This window comes from Syngnathus floridae, chromosome 10 (genome assembly GCF_059516105.1).
Source record: "Syngnathus floridae isolate MCC-2025c chromosome 10, RoL_Sflo_1.0, whole genome shotgun sequence".
Taxonomy (NCBI): domain Eukaryota; kingdom Metazoa; phylum Chordata; class Actinopteri; order Syngnathiformes; family Syngnathidae; genus Syngnathus; species Syngnathus floridae.
In genome coordinates, this window is record NC_142422.1 from 1766112 (window position 1) to 1786939 (window position 20828).

The 20828-nt window shown below is 43.3% G+C and overlaps 2 long non-coding RNA genes across 4 annotated transcripts; one reads left to right on the forward strand and one right to left on the reverse strand.

Annotated features, from left to right (window-relative positions):
* Positions 1–2904: 2904 nt before the first annotated feature.
* On the reverse strand, positions 2905–17872 carry LOC148391656 (uncharacterized). 2 transcript variants are annotated; one of them, XR_015860911.1, is made up of 3 exons: positions 16670–17872; positions 9646–9728; positions 2905–4291 (listed from the first exon to the last, which is right to left on the reverse strand). It is a non-coding gene; the product is annotated as an uncharacterized LOC148391656 (long non-coding RNA). The 2 variants fall into 2 exon arrangements; XR_015860912.1 differs by lacking the exon at positions 2905–4291 and adding an exon at positions 7538–9536.
* On the forward strand, positions 4861–11512 carry LOC148391657 (uncharacterized). 2 transcript variants are annotated; one of them, XR_015860909.1, is made up of 4 exons: positions 4861–5125; positions 6097–6157; positions 7640–7892; positions 11364–11512. It is a non-coding gene; the product is annotated as an uncharacterized LOC148391657 (long non-coding RNA). The 2 variants fall into 2 exon arrangements; XR_015860910.1 differs by lacking the exon at positions 6097–6157.
* Positions 17873–20828: the final 2956 nt, after the last annotated feature.

Consider the following 20828-nt stretch of genomic DNA (forward strand, 5'->3'; position numbering starts at 1 on the left):
TATCCTTAATATTTTTTAATTGCTTTTCCCCATGTTACGCTTTTTTTAAAACTAATTATTCATGCTCATTTATGTGATTAAAATAACAAGGTAACTCCAATAATATTGCTTTAACTATATACACTCTATAAATGAGAGGGCTGTTCCTAATATTTTGTCATCTTATTTAGCGCCACGACAGGGTCACATTTTTTAGAAACAGGTCTCGGTAAAAATTGAATCTAATTTGTGTATTTTAAAAAGACGTGTATTATTGATTATTTTAATGAGTTGAATGATGATGACGTGCTCCTTACTTTTCCTCCTCATCCTCTTTTTCCTTCTCATGAGAGTCTTTCTTTCTTTCTTTCTTTCTTTCTTTCTTTCTTTCTTTCTTTCTTTCTTTCTTTCTTTCTTTCTTTCTTTCTTTCTTTCTTTCTTTCTTTCTTTCTTTCTTTCTTTCTTTCTTTCTCCCGTTCCAGGAATTCACGCCTTTAAAAAAAAGAAAGAAAAAAAAAAGAAAAACGTCTCACTTTTAATTTATGTGCATATTAATTGATCCCATTGTAACTAGCATCGTGGGATACAGCATGCAAATGTGTGCGCGCGCCCGCTCATGTGTGCGTGCGTGTGTTCATTTAAATTAAACATGACACGAGTGGGTTTTTCCCATCGTGAGTTGATATTTCATAGGTGCAAAATTGATGTTTTCTGTTTTTCTTAAGGGTCGTTTTATTTCTTCTTTTAAAACATCAAATAATACTAAAGAGCAATAAAATTATGAACCTGAAAATAATGAACTCATTCCAGTAAAACGTCATCGGGAGATTTCGAGTGATTTCTTTTTTTATTTCTTTTGTTTAAATTATGCAATTAACGGAAAATAAAGAAAAGAAAAGCCAAGATATAAAGGAAGAAATAACCTGAAAAATATAAATTACCTCACTAATTAGTTTGATTAAAACGTCACCATTGTACAAATATTACATGAAATATTACACTTTAAAAAAAACAACACAGGATAAGGATGAATGACGATTGTACTCAGTAGAATTTGAAAAAAAAAATTCCATCAATAATAACAATACAAAACAAATAAAGAAGCGGCAGGTTGAATTTAATTTTCCTCCTCATCCCCTGATCGGGCATGAGCGACTTTGGATGCAAATAAGCATGCGACATTTCCGGTTAAACGTTGATAATGATTAATCAAATATCCGCCACTTCCTGGTGTTCGTCACGTGATCCTCGCACCTGAGCCCGTCAGGAAAATATGCAAATGAGATGCCAATAGTTATTATTTTTTTTAATTAGGAATCGTAAAGAATGAAGAAGCCTTGGAAAATAAACAGGCTTAGTTTTGATATACTTGGTCACTATATTAGGGACACATGACAATTATATTCAAATACGATCTGTGAGCAATCATGAAACAAAAACATGAAATTATTAATAACCTTTTTTTAAAAATATTTTTGATGAAGTATACTTTTCATGTTTCTTGACAGTGGCTGTTGTACCTAATAAAGTGGCCGTTAAATGTTATTGTATTTATCTATTTTCTGTAGAAAGAGAGTCAAATATATTTTAGTTCTAAATGATGGAATTCAGATTTGATCTGCTGGTTTATACGCACGAAAATGAGAGATTAGGCCGCCTAATTAATTTGGCACGAAGAAGCTTGACGGTCATAAAAAAAAAAAACATATACCGTTGGAAATGTTGATTTTTTTTTTTACAATTATTGCTTTTGACAATCAAAGTAAAATGTCAGTCGTCATATATTAAAAACTAAATCATCTTGAATTGAAACCCAAAGTATGCCATGCGTCTTGATTCTTCAATTATTTATCATCATTTTCATCAGATCTGCCCCATTCCAAATAATGTTTTTTTTTAACCTAAACGGACGAATTAAAATGCAATCATTGCCCATTTTAGTGACTTAAAAGGACAAATTTAGATGAAAATGTTTCTTAAAGGCCATAATAATCATCAATATCACACAACAGATTTAAGCACTTCAAAGAAGGAGTGAAAAAAAAAGCTGATCATTTCCCTCCGGCGACCAAAAGCAAGAGATGTTTTTCCTCCCTCATTTGCATATATGCAAATGACTTTCTAATTGCGGCTGTAATCACTGTGTGGCGTGGGTCATTTTTCACGCAGCCATGTTGGCTCTGCGTGTCGTCGTCGTCTTGAAAAAGACACATTTTGCTTTATTTTCGTGATTTTTAATTCTGATTTGATTGTGACTTCAGCTTCGACACGCACGTGGTGGTCGGCAGCCAAAAGAAAAGGCGCTTTTGGATGGATCATTCAAGAAGGTGAGACTAAAAAAAAGGGGGGGGGGGGGGGGTGTTACACACACCTTTTGGGGGTGGAATCGGGGCACAAGCTGCGTGCGAAATAGAAATAAATGCTTTCAATTACGACGTTTTAAATGTGAGCCAGTCGCTGCTTTCTACGTGTGTGTGTGTGTGTGTGTGTGTGCATAGCTGCATAGACTTGGAGCGCGCATCCGGCGCGCGTGCACGTTTGTGTGCGCGCACAACAGGTTGTTTCGAGGGTCCGAATTGACGTTTTCCCGTATTTATAAATAACAATAATGATAATGTGAATTTATAGAGGCTCTCAAGAGACAACAATATTTGGCAGAATTTGAATGCTTAATAATAGTATAGTATTTATCATTTCTATACGGATGTTAGATAATTAACCAAATGTATTATAGTTGAACGTAACTTCATAATTTTATTAAAAATGTCACATTGGAATTTAGTGAAACGTTTCAGTTTGAGTGACATTAGTGTGAAAGTGGTTTGATAGGACGCAATCAAAGCCCATTGATTGATTAATTGATACAAAAGGACCAACTAAACTGTTTTCTATCAGACTGTTTGTCATCCAGCCAATGGATTTTTTTTTTTAAATCTGTTAGTCACTCACAGATCTTCACGTCACGTGAACTACAATAAGAAAGTCATTTGCCAATAAGTTTGTAAAGACTCCACTTCAACAAGCTACATTAAATAGAACCATTCTGCTTGCCAAATAGTGAGCCATGCTGCCAAACTTAGTCATTAGGGGGGTTCACATTTGATTATTTGCAAGTGTATAAATTATATATGTCTGTAATTAAACTATCATTTGTGTATTTAGTTATAAAAAAGTAAAAGGCAGCCATTTTGTGATCCATTTGTGAAGACTTGACTGACATTTTCATGGCTACATGTTGAACTTTAAATGTCAGGAAGTTCTTCACAATAAAGCCACAGTTATTGATGCGGTTATAAATGTTTATAAAAGTCATTAGCTAATTTGTTCATAAAGACTCCTCTTTAACAAATTGCATTCAATCACAAGCACTTGCCAAATTGTGAGCCCTGCTGCCAAACTCGGGGTGGTTCCCATTCTTGCCTCATGTGGAAGTGTACTAAATTTGTGTATTGAGATTTGTTTATAAATAGCTTTTTTCGTCCAATTATTATCAGTTTATGGGGAAAAAGCGCCTAATTCCAGAGTGGTGCTAAAGGTCAAAAAGGCTCTCTTGTTTTAAGCCGCGGGCATGGGCGCTAATGAACTTGGGTGGTGGTGCTGGTCCGTCTCGGGTTCCCATGCAGCATGAAGAGGGAGGAAGAGAGTGGGATAATGGGGGTGAGGGTGGGGGGGCTACTGGATGTACCCCCATTGTACCCCCTCCACTCTATCCCATTAAGCGGTGGTCTTTCCCAAGAGGCGCTCAGGGCCTGCCGCCTGCCTAACCCGTCGGACGTGGTAACCTGGCATCGGCGAGGGCGCGCGCACGCACAGAGGCGCCATTTAGAGGCCATGTCGCTTCCAGGAAAGCAGTGGAGGCAGAGGAGAGAGAGAGAGACCCCGACATTTGGGGGGGGGCCCTGACAAAGTTGTCTCTTTGGCAGTCGCGCCTCCTATTGAAGCGGTAATTTATTCAAAGGAGATTTTTATCCCCGCCATGTGATTCTTATGATAATGGAGTGGTGCACGCCTCCTTTTTGGACCCTTGTCTGCGGCTCCGGGCTCGGCGGTGACACTAAAAACTGATTTGCACGCCCCCCCCTTTTTTTTCAAATCCCACCACAACCTCCTCCTTCTTCCATCCCACATTCCTGGACTCCCGTGTGCATCCCACGCATACACCGAGTGCCACGCACGTGCATGGTCCAGACGGGGGTCTCGGCCTGCATGGTGTCATGTGGAGATGAAAGGTTTTACCGGGAAAAGCGGGAGGGAAGTCCTCCTCTGGGGAGAGTTGTCATTTCAAGCTTCTCCCGTCCGACAGCAAACGATGCTGAAGAAGAAAATGAAGACAATGAGAAACTGACAATAGATGGAATATAAAAGCATATTGCAAAAAGTGTCAGAAGGCCACTTTATTTATTTACGTATTGTTATCCAACCTCACTTCTCTCCCCAAAAGTCACCTGAGCGAATGTCTATCTCACCCTAACGTGATCCTAATTTGTATTCTAGGTGTAAATATGAACGCTCGCTTCTTTATCTCGACGTGCCGAGAAATTGACTGGCGTCTCCCATTTCTCTCGCCAATAATCGTAATGAGGACTATCGCTCTCGGAAATGGATGGATGGCTTTGAGTCTGGTTCATATTCCGCTGAGCCGGAGCATCCACCGGCTGCGTCACGTTGGGGAGGTTGCGAGGGGAGGATACACGGAAGTGACCTGGGTGACGTCACTGAGGGGGCGTGTCCTCGTCCGCATGTGTATATATATTTTCTTGGAGCAGCCATGTCCAAGTTCAATGTGCGTGTGATGCGCGTGGATGGAGAGCGCGAGGGGGCCGCCAGGGGGAGTCGGAGGGGGGAGGAGGGAGAGGCGATGGTGGGTGGGGGGTCTTTTTGGGGTGGGGAGGGCGCAGAGCCAGCGTGGCGGGAAATAACGGGTCTGCCGCTGCCATTGGAGGATGAGGCAGCGGCGGGCGTCTGAGTGGATGGACGCGACACGCACGCACACGCACGCACGCACGTCATGGCCTGGCGCGGCCGTCAAGAGCGCGCGCGTCAGCCTCCGCCGGCTCACTCGCCCCTCACTCGCCATCAGTACGCACGCACGGCCGGGAGCCTCCTCGCGCGCTTGGATGATTGCGGTTCCGCTCCCAGACACGGCGTGAGTATCAAACATCACCATTGTTACTATTACATTTTGTATTGCTCAAATTTATATATATATTTTTTAATTTTAATTTAGAGGAAACGCATGCTTGCATGTCGTCTTGATGGTGTACCATTTCCATCCACTCCAAGCCAAATCTATCCAAACAACGTGGAATTTGATTTATTTCAACAATTTCATATGCGCTTTGAGAGCCAGTGCTCGATCACGTGTTAGTGCCGATGCTGCTGCGTGCATGAGTGACGCTACGTGCGCGTGATTTGACGTGATTTCCATCATCATCATTATTATTAATTCTCGCATGCACGCGCATGCAAGCAGTCGACCCCGCGAGAAAGACGAAGACACTTTTTTTTTTTAAGTACTGCACGTTGACGCCGTGCGCGGCCACGTGAGTCACATCGAGATGATGAGGAGGATTATGCCAGCAGAAGCCGCAGTGCACGCGCATTAATAATAAGACAAAAAAAGTGCAGCGGGAGGTTTCCACATGAAAGCAAAATACGACGCGCGCATCACATGGAGTATGTTGCATACACACACGTGTGGAAACACGAGCGCGCGCGTTTGGATCGGAACATTTGGGGGAGACAAACGGATTATGCAAGCTTCCACATGATGGCCGTGAGATTTTCGCGGAAGGAGACACACATGCACATACGCGTGCGCTCGCCTGCAAACGCGCGCGCACACACAGACGGCCTAAAAGTTATCAATTGAACATATAGCAAAGAATTATATTCATTCAATTTTGTGATATTTCATATTAAATTTCAAACACTTGATCTTGAGTGTGTGCAGATTGTGTTCAAAAATTGTGTACGCGTGTGTGAAAATATACATTCAACTCCAAAAGAATGTTTTTGTACATTATACATAATAACTAGTTGAGCACCCGCATCGTTATCATTTTCAAAAAGATATTTGTTTCACTCGTGGAATTAAAATCTTATTTTTCTTTGCAGGCGTCCACGCACTCACGCACACACGCTCAAAGGCCTGACGATTCGCGCACGCGGTTTGTAGGTAATTAAGCACAACATACACACACACGCGGTACATGTTTGAGCAAATATGTTGTTTAATTGATATATATTTGTATATATTTCTAGACACTAATAATGATTAACCACTGGAAAAATGTGTAACAATTTCAATGCAAACACGTCACGAGTGTAATCCACGTGTTTGTCACAGCAAAAGACAATGAGACGGAAATATGTTTAAAAATGTAGTTTTTAAAATAAAAGTACACTTCATGTTTTAAATAGAATAAAAAACGCTTTAGTGCTAAGTTGCATGTTGAATATTAAGGCATATTAAAGAAAGTCAAAGAAGTGAATGACTAATAAATCGTAAATAACGCAAGCAGATAAAACAATACACGATTCTGATGATGATAATTATTATCATCACCTTCTTTGAAAACATTTGAGTGTGAGGGGACAATAGGGTCAAAATGATCCAATAGTGTTGAAGATATTTTCTTCTTAAAATTAAAAAAAGAACAATACTATATTATGGAAATATAGGTAAATGAGATGTACTTAAAAATATTAGCTAGATAAAAATTGTAACTTTAAAAAAAATATGTAAAAGGCTGGTAATAATAAATTACATGCATATGTGTGTGTGTTACATGCATGGTGTGTGTTGTATTTATGAATGTGTGTAACATCACCGCACCTCGCCCTTCCCTTTGAATGTGTCACACATTTGTTTCATCTTCCTGTGTTAGCAAGTAGCACCTGTGCAGTAGCATCTGTGCTAACACGTAGTAGCATCTAAGCTAAAGGCATGGCGTCCATGTTGACTGCTTCGCCTTGCTTCATCTTCCTTTCAAGGAGGGGAGGGGTGACTTTTGGGGAGGGGGGGGATGTTGGCCACACAGAGCCGCTTTAATTAGACGCACCCTGTGTGCCATGAGCCCCACTGTGTGTGTTACATTATCTACATCTGCGTGTGTATTTGTGGGTGTAAAAAGGTAATGTGCGCGTTGGTGTTTTTTTTTCCCCGCCCGCCCCCCTGCGGTTTTTTGGCGCCAACCTGAGCGTTGGCATCAGATAATGTAAATGAAGACGAGCGTTTTTCTTTTATAGTCCAACAGCCGGCATCCTGGTTTCATTTAAAAAGAAATCTTGGCCCAGGTGGGGGGCGGCGTTAGAAGGCGTCACCCACCCGCCGGGCTCGCCCGGTGAGTGACGTGGGTGCACCACGGGAGGCGGGTACCAGGCGGTGGGACTGCTTTTAACCGGCTACCACGCCACCCACCACTGCTTTTCTTCCGTTTACGAATAAATGGTCGTGCTGAGTTTCACACAGAACACAGCAAAGTAGGGGGAGAAAGTATCAGGTGTTGAATATTACACCCGCGTTTTGTATACCCTTAAAACAGGGTAACCCCCTTTAACTTTTGAGATTTCTGATTGGCCAAGGCCCTTGATGACATCACAAACTTAGCAGAATAAATGCTTTGTGTGTACTGAACAAGCTTGTGTCCGCTCGCAGGACGGCGAGCGCTCGGTCCAGGCTAATCGACGAGGAAGGATGGGTGGAGCCTTCGGGGTTCATTGTTATCTTTGGTTATCTAGCTGTATGAGTGATGTACATTCTTCATAAAGCTAGATAACCGAAAGTAACAAGAATCCCATTACACTCCTGGAAAGGCACCAAGACACCCGAAAGGACGACGCTACGCAAGAACAAAAAATACAAAACGGACGGGGAAAAGACAATCCAATCGGGAGGAAGCAGCGGAAAGGTAGCGTACCGAAATGAGATTTCGTGTTGATTGGTGAAAGTCTTGTCGGGAACCATTTTCAGGTGGGGGGGGGGTCTCGCAAATATGTGATGGGGCCCTTTGCAGGGGGCGCAACAAAGTGAGTTTTGGGGCATTGTGTTTACTATAGAAGCTCCATACGTGTCATTTCTGGGCTTCTGAGCATAGCATTGAGAAAAGGGGATCACTTGTAATCTAATAAGCCGCCCCCTCCCCAGCCACCCATGATCCCCCTTGCGCGGGGCGGCATGCTGGAGCTTAGCCCGGGGCCCGTCACATGGCAGCGTTCAAAAAAAAAAGAAAAGAAAAGAAATACCCCGTCCCGAATGCAGTTTGGACTTTGACAAGACGCTTAACAAGTTGCTAACGGCTAATCAGGTGGCTAGCTGCTATTCATGGGGCCGGACTTCAAAAGAGCAATGCATGATGGGAATCAGGCGACTTGCATGCTGAATTATACATACTGTGTTCCAGTTGAAAATTCGCCCCGCGTTTAATCTGACGCCCTGCTGGCATCTAAGCCTCATTTTTATCATTTTCTCCTCCTTTATTCACCCGTTCCAACTTCTCCGCGTGAAAAGATGTTTGATTTGAGGGAATTTGGTGTCATGGTTGGCTTATAATAACATGTTGGCCCGTATGAAAGGGGCTAGGAATTTGAATAGCGTTAGCAACAGTTTGGGGGATGCGTCACCTCAATCCTCGTGCATTTTCCGAGGCAAACCCGAAACTGTGTGAAAGTGGATTCTCTGTTTCGACTCTGTGGGAAGCTCGAAAATTTGAAACGATTGCTTGATGGGATCTCGTTGAATGGCCGAAGGGCGGGACTAAGGGTTGTGATGGTGGGAGGAAGGGGAGGGGTCCAACGGGGTAATCAAGCAGACAGTACCCCCGGTGAACAATCTGTGCCTTTAGCTTCTGTGGCCAGAGGTAATTGGTCAATCAGATCAGCAAGGCGGATGCCCGCAATGGCTGATTGAAGGTGTGATTTCTTTTCTGTCCGTGTAAAATGGAGGGCGGTCCCCCGCTGGCGGCAGAAAAGGGTCCGAGATCGCCATTCCCACACCCGGTGGACATTTTTGCTGTCCCAACAAGCCGTAGCGATTTGTCCCATTGGAATCACATTTGGGAAGTGTGTGTGCAGAACTCAAAATGTCAAGTGCCCTCCATCAGAGCCCCTTTCACACAGAGATACAGCAACAAACAAAAAAAAGGCGGGAAAAATGAATGCCGAACCCGGTTCTGGTAAAGATAAAAACGGGGAGCCGGGTGCTAGTTGATTTTAGCGATACTGCGCATTTATCCTGCAAGTGTCAAGTAGAAAAACAGCCATTGTGGACCCCCTCTCCCCCCTCCCTCCCCCCCCTGCAGTAGACTTTACAGTCAATAGAGCAAGTCCACTTGTCACCTCGGGACAAAGCGGCCCTTTGCCTCCTTTTCAGTCCCGCCGGGTCCGAGCAGCCAGACAGTTTTCTCAATAAGAGCCTGTGATTCTTAAATCCCACCGAGAGAGCCCCTCCCCTGCTTCTTCTTCAGACAGTGTTGAGAAAATGGCTTCAGTGTTGTCCAAAGGAACAGCAGCCCTTCTTGTCACAAGGGCTTAAATGTAGGACCACTGCGCAAGTCCTCATACAAAGAGATTAGTAAAAGGTGTGCTTTCCTTAACTGCATGCTTCCAAAGATGTTAACTGTATTGGTTTTGAGCCGAAGACGGCCGAAGCCACAGTGTACCTACCTCCTACTTGTGCCACCGGCCACCGGCGTTGATTGTCGCTATCGGATTTTTTCATGCAGGATGTCACCACCGATGTCACGACACTGAAAAAAAAGTGTTGAATTTAGTTGAAATTAATTTGGGAAATGATTTATGTTTCTGAAAGTTGGCTTTTTTTTTTAGCGTGCTTTGTTTTTCTAAATTAATTAATTTTTAATTATTGTTTTTCACATTTACCATTTTAGTGTGATTAGTTTTGTGAGGATTCTGAATTTGTGTTTAAGTAGTTGTGTGGTTTTGCGATAAAATGGCAGACTTTTTTCAAATTAGCCTCTTGATAGCTTAATTGTTTTATAAACTAAGATGGAAACCACAAATTGAATAAAGATTTTATTAAATTCACACAAAATGACAGAACGACATCCCCAAGATTCAAATAAGTTTACATGGACTCCAAATTCCAGTGAAAAAAAAATTGTTATCACGACTGACGAGGATGCATCTGTGACGCTATATAGAAATATTTGCATAAGGCACTTTTTCGTACAAGGGCGACGGCAAAGCGTTTGGAAAGCGGGCTCCACTCTCGAAAAAAATGTCAAGTGCCAATTAGGAGAGGTTTGCCGCCCATTCATGGTGCAAGCGCTCCTCCCCCTCCTGTCCCTCTGCCTGCCGCCCACCGTGCTGTGGGCCCCAACTCTCTCACACTCCCGAGTCACCCCTTTTTTTTTTCCTCCGTCTTGCCACCAAATCTTCCCCCGGGTGACATGGCAGACAAAAGAGGCAGACGAGAGCGCCCCCTTGGCTCGTTAGTCACGTCGCTTTGTTGCGTCCTTTTCAGGGACGTGATGGGCTGTCGTGTACGTTAGCATTGTGGCTAACATGTTAACCTTAAAAGTTATGGGAAAAAAAAAGCCTGGTTGTGCTAAGTTTTGCTACTTTGGCAACCTTAAGGAATTTTACCAAAGCAATCAAAAATACAAATGTACTTGGAATAGGAATATTTTCCACAAACTTTTAAATATATATGCAACTATGCTAATTTGTGCTTTGTCATCTCGGATGCCTAAAATCACAGAATGAGCATAATTGCCATATTAGCCTAGCTTGAATTAGCTACATAAATCATCATGATTTAGCCATGTTAGCTTATCTTTGAGCTACCCATGTAAATTTGTGAATGCCCAAATTTAATTTGTGTCATTAATTGAGCTGTGTTAGCAAAGCTTTGAGGTAGCTAACTCGAGTCGTGACACACAATTTGTGTCATTTCTCGACAACCAAACTACCGACATGACGTTCCAAGTTCGCCCTCGTTTTCAGCTACTTGGTCATTTGTGAATCACGTGAATTGATTCAACCTAGTTAGCTTAGCATTTGGCTAAAGGGCAACAAACTGGAGTGAATTAATGAATGACAATTGACGCCAAAGAGAAAATCTGGCTAATTCCGCCATGGCCTGCCACATCCCACCACTCTGACTTGTACTCTGCTTCTATCTTCTCCTCTTTTTTTCGACCCTTTCATTCATTCATTTATCCACTCAGTCAGTTGGCGGCGTGGCTTCCGCCCACTCCTCTCTCCTCGGCTCTCACACGCTTGGATGTGATTTGCATGCATTTGCATAATGAAAGTCATTTGCATGCCGGGGGGCAGACTGTACCATGAGAACACACATGAAAAGGTGTGTGTGTGTGTTGATGGGAAAATGGCCTCTGATCTTTGCTTCTTCTGTGCAGGCTAACGTCGGCCAAGCTGAAAACGACGAAGAAGGAGGAGGAGGAATCTCCTCATGGTCCACCTCGACTCCCCCTTCCTCCTCCTCTTCTCCTTCCTCCCGCCGTCCTCCTTCGTTCCATCCTGGCCACGCCGGCCCTTCTTCTTCCGGCTCGCCACCATCTTGACGACCCGCCGCCGAGTGCAGGTATCAAACCCGCGCCGTCGGCCATCTTTAATCACCACGTTGTTGTTGTTATTTTTAATTGCCGCGCCGACGGGTGGGCGTGGAGGTGGGCGGGGTGTCTTTTTTGTGCCTTGGTATTAAATCACGGGGCGCTTCAATGCTTGTCTCTCGGAAAGGCTTTCAGAGGGCATCTGTGCGCCACGGCACCATCTTTCTTTCTTTGGGTGCCATCCTTAAAGGAGGCGAGGCACAGGTGCCACACACACACACACACACACACACACACACACACACACACTTTAGTGTCCTTTCTATTTTAGTAGTATTTTGACTTAAAGATTAAAATATATATATTTTTAAATTAGCTCAGTTAAAAAAAATGTTAAGGGTTTAAATATATACAGTATTGATTTTTTTTTTCTGTCATTTAATTCCTCTTTGAAAAACAGTCAGGACGTGAAAGTAAAAATAATCGAGTGTAAGTCTCTAGAATAGCCTTTTTTATAATATGCAAGGTTGTACAATTCCACCATTGTTCCCCCCTGCATGTGTGCTGACTAACTATTTAAACCTACCTAAATCCTGCTTGTGCTAATTAGCGGACGTTTAAACAATACGCCATTATGTCCTTGCCATACCACCGGCGCCATTTTGCTTCTATCCTTATTAATATTTTCATTCCGGTGAAAAACATTTGACATTTTTGTCCTCCGTTTTAGCAGCTTTGTGGAGCCCTACCAGTTGATATCTACTGTAAAGCAAATCAGCACCCTAATAAACTGCATATTTCAAGATTAAAATGTTAAACGATAGAAAAACAAAAGCCTGATAGGTTAATGCTAGCCTGCGAGGCTAATTGGAATTAACATAGATGTTATGCTAATTCTGCAGCATACAAAAAGACTCAAATTCACTGCATGTTGTGGCACAACGTGGTACTACAACAGCGATTCCAAATTGGGTGTTGTATACTGAAAAAAACGATAGCTTAGAAATCTGCGAGCTACAGTCTGGGTGTGAACGATGTACCGCAATCGACTTAGCGGTGAGCTAACCAATGGCTAGCTGGCCTCCTTTTAACAGGTGGTATATTGAGCTGAAGGGTTGGGAGTGGAGGGGGGGGGGGTCTCAGCCGTCGTCAATTTATTGTGTAAATTATGCAGAGCTGAAAACAAAGCATCCACGGCAGACAGTGGAGTGGCGGCGCGGGCTAATGAGATGATGAGGAGCCTGGGAGCTGGTTGAGGGGTTTTTTTTGGGAGGGGGGGGGGTGCACGGCCAGCAGCTTGCGTCTGGATCTTTGTGTGTAACAAGGGGGGTCTGGAGGATGACTGGCAAAGAGGGGGCACACATCGTCCCTCCTCACCAGACTGCAGCTGCCTTGGGAACCACTGTGGCAGGGGTCCCCCACCCCACCCCGCCCTCCCTCTTCAGCACTGGCACGTAGGGGCCCCCCAAAAGTCTGGCTGCGGGCCTGGGGGGCCTGGGAAGCACTTGAAGTTCACGGCCAGACCTCCTATTGAGCTGACAGTCTGACTGTTTGCTCAATCGGGGCCGCCTATTCAGGGCGAAGGGGTAGGGGGGGGTTCACGGGACATGGTGGGGGTACGGGTGGAGCGGGGTACCCACGATGAGACACGGTAAACTATTCACACGGGGAGAGTGACGGCATAAATAAGACGGGAGTGAATCCAGCCTGGAAGTTTGTATTGTGATGCTGGTTTACATTGTTAATTAGCGGCGTGCCTTGTTCTCTCACACACACACACACGCACGCGCTAACACACACACACACGATGTCATCATCCTCAGCGCTGCCACATGCTGCGGCAGTAAATTGTCCATTTAGTAGAGAATCCACTGTAGGTCTCTTTAAAAATAACTGCAACATTAGCTTGTAGCATTAGCCCCTTGATTGCTGCATACTGGAAGTGCGAAAGGCCTAAAACGAGTTCAAATAAAATCAAGTTCAAAGCTTTATTTGTGTTACTGTAAAACAATGCCGATCCTGTTACTGTATGCCTGCAAGTGTACCTAATAAAGTGTCCTTAGTGAAGGGTGTTAGCAGGATGAAAGTGGTCGTTAAGGCGACTGGTACGCGACGAGGCGCTAATGCTAAGCGCAAGCATGTGATGGCGCCTTTAGCGACGGCTCAGACCAAAGCGTCTTAATAACAAGAGTCGGGTCAATCAGGGCATAGCCGTGTCCTGATGGCTTGATAGCATCCAAGCTAGTAGCTAACAAACACCTAGTCCGAGAAGCTAAGCTCTCTCTGATGGCTCGTGGTTAGTACGAGATGCTAACGTAGCCGTCTCCATATTTAATCTGTTTTCCTTTTTGCTTGTTTTAACCTTTTCACGTCATTTTTGTATTGTCAGGTTGGCGGTCACCTGAGCCGGGAAGATTCCGGTCACCCGGATGCTGCTCGGCCAATCAGAGCGAAGCAAGAAGTTGATGATAATTATAATAACGCTAATTAAATTCAGAGTGTTCATACGAATGAATGAATCTAATCATTAATGAGCGGCGGTGTCGTCGTCGCTCGGACTGGTGAATGTGAGACCCACGGCAGCAGTGAATTCTACTGCACTGTGATTGGATAGCTCGTGTGTCAGCCGTCGCACCGGCCAATGAGAGCTGTCGTCTTTAAACTCTATGCAAACACTTGATTTACTTCTGTCATTGCTAATTTCCTTTCGGCCTGTGAAACAAACACGCCTTCATTTCCTGACACACATATATTAAGCACTAGCACGGCCTAATTGGCTCTATATTAATTTTTCGGCAAGTGGCAATCCCCCCCCCCCCTTCTATTATTAGAATTGATAATCTATGCAAATCTTTTGAAATGTGACTTTAAATGGTCCCAATTCAAGGGGGCGCTATTTGGAATAATCCTCCAATCACGATGGTTGATGCAAAGTTTTTTATTTTTTACATTTTCTGTAAGTTTGCATGATGCAACAGCAGTGTGTGTTCACCAATGTGCCTTGTATGAAAACTGTGTTGCAATAGTATTAAATGTTTACAATGAAAACAATGCAAATGTGACTTGAAGTTAAGTTTATTTTTTTCAATGGTGTATTTTTAAAATAGCTATTAAATATCTAAACAAGAATTTAAAACCTATCAAACATATCTAATTTTAACAAGTATTTTTAAAATATTCATTTATTTATTCAAATTAACATTACCACTGACGAATTAAAACAGCACCAAATAGAAGCGAATAATCAAAAATTAAACAGATCCTGGATCACATAAAATTTTGAACCGTTTAATTTTTCGTTCATCTTATTTATTTTGTTTATTGATTGCAGTGATTGTGTTTAATGCTAAGCTAATACATACAAAAACACATGCCGGAGTCTAGCAGCATGTGCATATGGACATGTTTTCCACCGTCTGACATCACATATGGCCGCCACACACACACACACACACACACACAGACACACACACAGACACACACAGACACACAATTCATTATCATTGTCATGCAAACGAGGGCACGGCGCAGTATAAAACAAATGAAATGTGCGTCTTTGCAGTACAGCTGTGCCGCTTCTTGTCTTTTATGAAGTGTGGCCTAATTCAATGAGGAAGCTTCTTAACGCGCACCCACTTCTTTATGCCCCCCCCAACTCTCCCCCCTGACGGCTGCATTTTACGAGCCGCCCCCGCTCGTGTTTACAGCGCTAAACATCAGCCATTGGCCTTATGAAGCAGAGGCCATGCAACAATTACTATACAGTACATTCTGTTAGCATAAGAAGCACCTGTGTGACCACTAGTGGGGCACCCCAAGAGCAAAAATAAATAAAAATATGTAAAATGATATGTATTTATCTCCAAGTGCAAGATAATAAAAAGACTGGATGGCAGGGAGTAGCATATTAGCTTTCAGATTTCTTACAGTCATGAACTGTTAGCCTGCTAGCATAATCGTCATTTTGAAGTAGCTACAAAAATATCGAGAAAACTGCCATTGTGCTTGTATTTGGGCATTGGGTGTGGTCCAAGCAGCTCATTGGCGCCTTTGAATCATATCCCAACGACGGCCATTGCTAAGCAGGAATGTCTTCCTGGGGTCTTTTCTCTGCTTTTTGGAGGGAAACCAAGTATGAATGCCAGAGGGCTCTATGTCAAAAAGTCATGGCCTTTTTCTTTATTGTCACTTAAGAATCTTTTTTTAATTTATTTGAGCTTTATTGTCATTCCCAGAGTCAATGCAATGCCTCAACTTCTTTTAATCTATCCAAAATACTAATAATTATACTCTCTTTATTGCATTTGATCAAACACTTTATTGGATTGTAAAAGCGTCTCATCAAAAAATATATTTTCTTCTTTTAGCTGTACACAACTGAGCTGTAAAAGCTTCCGTGCTTGTAGTCCATTAGGAAAAAAAATATAAAAACAATAATCATATTTTAACAACATCTGTTATTTTTATGTACATTTTGAATGCAGGATGCTACACTTTCATTAGCTCAAGCATTTTAACACATCTCTGAGTTTGGAAATTGACCACATGAAGTCAAGAACGAAGACGCCAACTATGATGGAATGTCAAATAGTCACCGGTGAGCGAGGGGCCTCTGAAGCGGCTCAAACGTTTCCCCTTATATGCCTTGTGACAACCCCGCCCTCTTCTAAAGTAAGGCCCTCAAAACGTGCCAAAGACAAGTTTAGGATGATGTCATTCATATGCAAAGCAGCGTGCGTGTTACTGGAGTGGCTCATACGGCACGATTTGAAGGACCATTACGTTACGTTACCATTAAGACCATTATGTTTCATTTGGCTGTCAGCAGCAGAAAGATTGCAGAAAAAAAAAAATTGCATATTAAATCATTTGGTGGTGGGAAGTACAAATACTTTGTTAGTGTACTTAGTGTTGTGTTATATTCTCAAACATGCCCATTCATAATAAAATGCGATTATAAAGGAACATAGTCGTGATAAATAGTGCTAGCTGCACTAGGCTAGCTTTAGCACTATGTGTAAACTGATGTGACCTAAAGCTGCTATGTTGAACTGACATATTCTTTATAGTGTGTAAGAATAACACAAAATGTTAACGCTTTGGAATTGTATTTTTACTGCCAATTAAAAGTGAAAGAGAGGTGGCAAACGTACCTGTCAAGTCGAAATGTTGCTCATTCGGCGTTGCTTCACATCCCTTTCAGCTGCTTCTGTTTGCTGCATCCTAGATTGTTGCCAAACGACTTGTCAAGATTTGTGTTTTGATTATACAAAAATATTTGTGGTTATTTCCTCTGATTTGTTTTCTTCTTCTGTCTTGCTCGTTAGGTTTTTGGTTCCCACCTGTGCTTGTCACCTTGGTCCTTTGTTTTAACCAATCAGCTGAGACGTGTAAGGGAACACAAACAATCCAAAAAGCCCAAATTTGACATTTTACCTTTTTTTGCCACCATCTTGTAATAGAAAACACAGGAAAAAGGAAATAGAAGCTAGCATAAATCTGTGTCGTATTCAATGGGGTGTTTGTAGGTTGCTAGCACTGAGCGGATCAAGTGTTTGACCTTCACGTGACCTTTATCCACTGGCACTAATCTTGAGCAGAGAGCAAAAGTTCAGAAGCCTTCAATGAACTTAAACACGCATATTCATAAGCGAACACATTCAAACACGCAGTGATTGAGTCTTCATTGAAGATGAACACGTGTTTGTTTTGTCCCCTGTGACCTTCAGGCCAGAGTTCATCCTGCCCGATAAAACAGCTCTTAACCTCTCAACATGGCCGCCGCCCTTGTTTGTCATCTCAAAGAAGGAGGGGGGGGTCAAAGGGTAGAAGCGTGTTGAAATGACAAGACTGCGAGATGACCTTTGACCTGATGTGGTCACACACTGACTTGCATGAGGGATCTTGTGTGCTTCATCCAGGCGACTTGAGCGTGGTCAATTTTCTGCGGCTTTCAGAATAAGATAATTATCGTGTGTGTGTGTTTCACCTCCTCACCTTCTTATTCCTCACACCTCAGCACCTCACCTTGTTTCCTTACTAGCTCAACTTCTCACTTGATCATCTCCTCACCACCTTGCCACTTCGACCTCACTTCTCATTCTCACCAGCTCTTAAACACACACACACTCACACGTACACACAAATCGCCACGCATCACCTCTGTACACAGCTCTTTGGTTGCCGTGGTAACAAGATATCTCCACGTATGTGTGTGTGTGTGTATCCCCATTAGCGACATTCATTCTCGTTTCATGTTATATTAAAAACACCAAGATGCACACACACACATTGTTGTACTAAAACGGTTTGTGAAGTTATGCAGTGGCTGGCGGGGGATGGAGGCAGCTTTAAATTGGGAGCCCCCCCCCCCCCCTTTGCTCCTGTGTATGAACGTATTTGATCCCCTCAGGTTAGTTATTGTACAGCCTAATCCGTGTCACCCCGCCTTCCCCTTCATTCAGCAGCTCTGATTGGATTACAGATTAAGTGTGTGTTATCTGTGTTGGGGGGGGGCAGCTGTTTCTAATATTTTGACCATTTATGTATTTCCTCTGACTTGAACTTCCTCATGAGACGTCATCATGCTAATAAACTCGTGTTAATTTTTGTAGCATGTTTTTTTGGCATCTGAAAGAGAAAGATGCAGAATACTGCCACCTGCTGGTCAGGAGTGTCACCCACTGTCACATTGGTGGGGTTTTCATTCTTCTCTTCTCCACCTTTTTAATCTTACCAGCTCACAGCATCACCTCCTTGCCTATCAGTCAGAATCGACTTTAAATAATTATCTGACGGCTAAAGTGACATTTCAAGGCTCCCTTCCTCCAGGGACCAGCACCTCAGGTCAAAGTTGAAGTCCATCACTTGACCTCCATGCGGATCTCCATGGCCTCCTGCAGACCGGCACAATGAGCAATCACCGCCGACAAAGCTTGATGATTACACACCCGTGTTGAGTTTCTGGGACCTTCTACCCCCCCCCCCATCCGTTGTGACATTGGGAGTGTTCCTGGAAAATGTCAGGAGAACATATGGGCAACTTTTTGGAGGCAATGCTGAAAACATACGAGGACACAAAGACATTCCTGGGCTTTGACGTTCCAAACCGAAGACACGTCGCAACTCTCTGGGATTAAGCCGGTCCAGACGTGGAAGGCCTCTAATAATGTTCCTTCATGGGTGCCCCTCGCTTCATTAAAACACAGACAAGGGAGGTGTTAGAAGGTTGTGGGGGAGTCCTCCAGCCTGTCTGCTTGGGAGTGTGGGAGCGCTTGTTTTTTTTTTCTTTTTCGGGGGGGGTATGGGAATTGACTTTGCTATTAAATGACTTGACTAAGGGGCGAGCCGCCGCCACAATTTGCTGTCTGGCTGACACAAAGGGCGAGTTCAGAGTTCAAATAAGTGCGCCGGGTCGGAGGTGCTTTGTCATGTTAATGCCGTGGCGAACAAGTCGTCATTTTGATGCATTCAAGTTTGATTGGGAAGAAAAATGTGCCTTCGAATTCCATCCGTGTCCTGTCGTACTTGAGGTTACTAGGCTAGCAGGTGAATTGTTTAAGGGGGCGGGGCCTTGGGAGTGAGCTGGAGCCCTATTGGCTGATTAGCCTGGCATCTTGGTCAAAGGTCAAGCTTAATTTAAAGGAGTCAAAAATGTGCTCAACACAATGAATATTGGATTTGTGGAATATGAATTATGTAGCAATCCATTTCACGGGGCGGCCATTTTGCCACTTGCTGTCCACTGAAAACGACAAAGTGCATCACATGACCGAACCCAGAAAACAGTGAATTAAATTCTACTCACAGGAGGAGAACCTTGAGGAGAAAAAGCTGGAAGAGGCCTTGCAGAATAGGCCCTAGTGGTGGAGGCCTTGCAGAAAAAAAAAAAAGGAGGAGGAGGAGGCCCGGGGCGTCTGCTGGGGATCTCCTAATGGGAGCAGACAAGCGGCTGACGGAGGAAAGATGCTTAATTGGCGGCGAGTCGTGGGAACGCGTAAACAAACGGCTGCCACCTCGGACCCTCGCGCTCATGAATAAAGTGCAAGCTGGCAGCTGCGGCATCTAAACAGCCGAGAAGAAGAAGGAGAAGAAGAAGAAGGAACAAGAGGAGATTAGCCTCGTTTTAATCCTCCTGCAGGGGCGCACACACACACATATATATGTGAACACAACGTGTGAACATACATGCACTTAATCCTCACGCTACAAATATCTATCTGCCCCCACACACTACACTATCAGCACTGATAAGACAGTCACGCTTTCCTGCATTTCTCACACTTGAAATGGGAATTATTCTTTCCTTCATGATCAAAACAATATTTGTTTATCACAGACTTTTACAGGCTTCAACGTAACTGGAGCAACAATCGATTTACAGATCGAAAAATAATATTACAAGCACGTCAAACATGATTTAATTGTCATTTTAATGAAATCATTTTAATAAATACATATTAGGAGAGGGAAAATGTTTTAAACGAAAGCCACTGGTTCCTGCCGCCTCCTTCAAACTCAAGACTTTGATTTCTTTGAAACGCGGCGTCTAATAATAGACACGTCCATCACTGGGGTTAATTGGTACGGCGCAAAGGCTTTCGGTCATTAGATCAGTCCCACCTGCTCTCAACACCCCCTACTGGGCAGACCCTCCCACATCTTTTCACAAGATGGCCGACACGCCTCTTTCTTTATGAGATGTTGCTATATAGCTGACGAGCTAGCTAACGAATATCATTTTTGCCATTACTTTCAATGCTAGTCAGCTAACGTTCACCCAATACCAAGCTAATCGTCATCAACGAATGAAATCACGTCATACTCTCTGAATACTGCCGTAAATCGATATAGGTTTTTTTATATATATTTGAATGCTAGTCAGCTAACATTAGCCCACTTATGCTACCAAGCTAATAGTCATCAACAAATGAAATCACGTCATACTCTGTGAATACTGCCGTAAATCGATATAGTTTTTTTATATATATTTGAATGCTAGTCAGCTAACATTAGCCCACTTATACTACCAAGCTAATAGTCACCAACTAACGGAACCACTTTATGTTCTGTTCTATTGTGTTTATTTTAGCCAGCTACATGTAGCTAGCGTGTAACACGTGGGCGCATTCTGAAATGATAACTTCCTGTTTCCAACCATGCTTAGCTAATGTAACCAGCTAACTATTGCTTGCTAATTAACCAGGTTAGCCCACTCATGCTATCGTGCTAATACAGGCCAACTCATGTAAATGGGATCTGTGTGTGTATGTGGGGTGAAAGGAAAAGGGAAAGGGAAGTGTAATGTGTCCA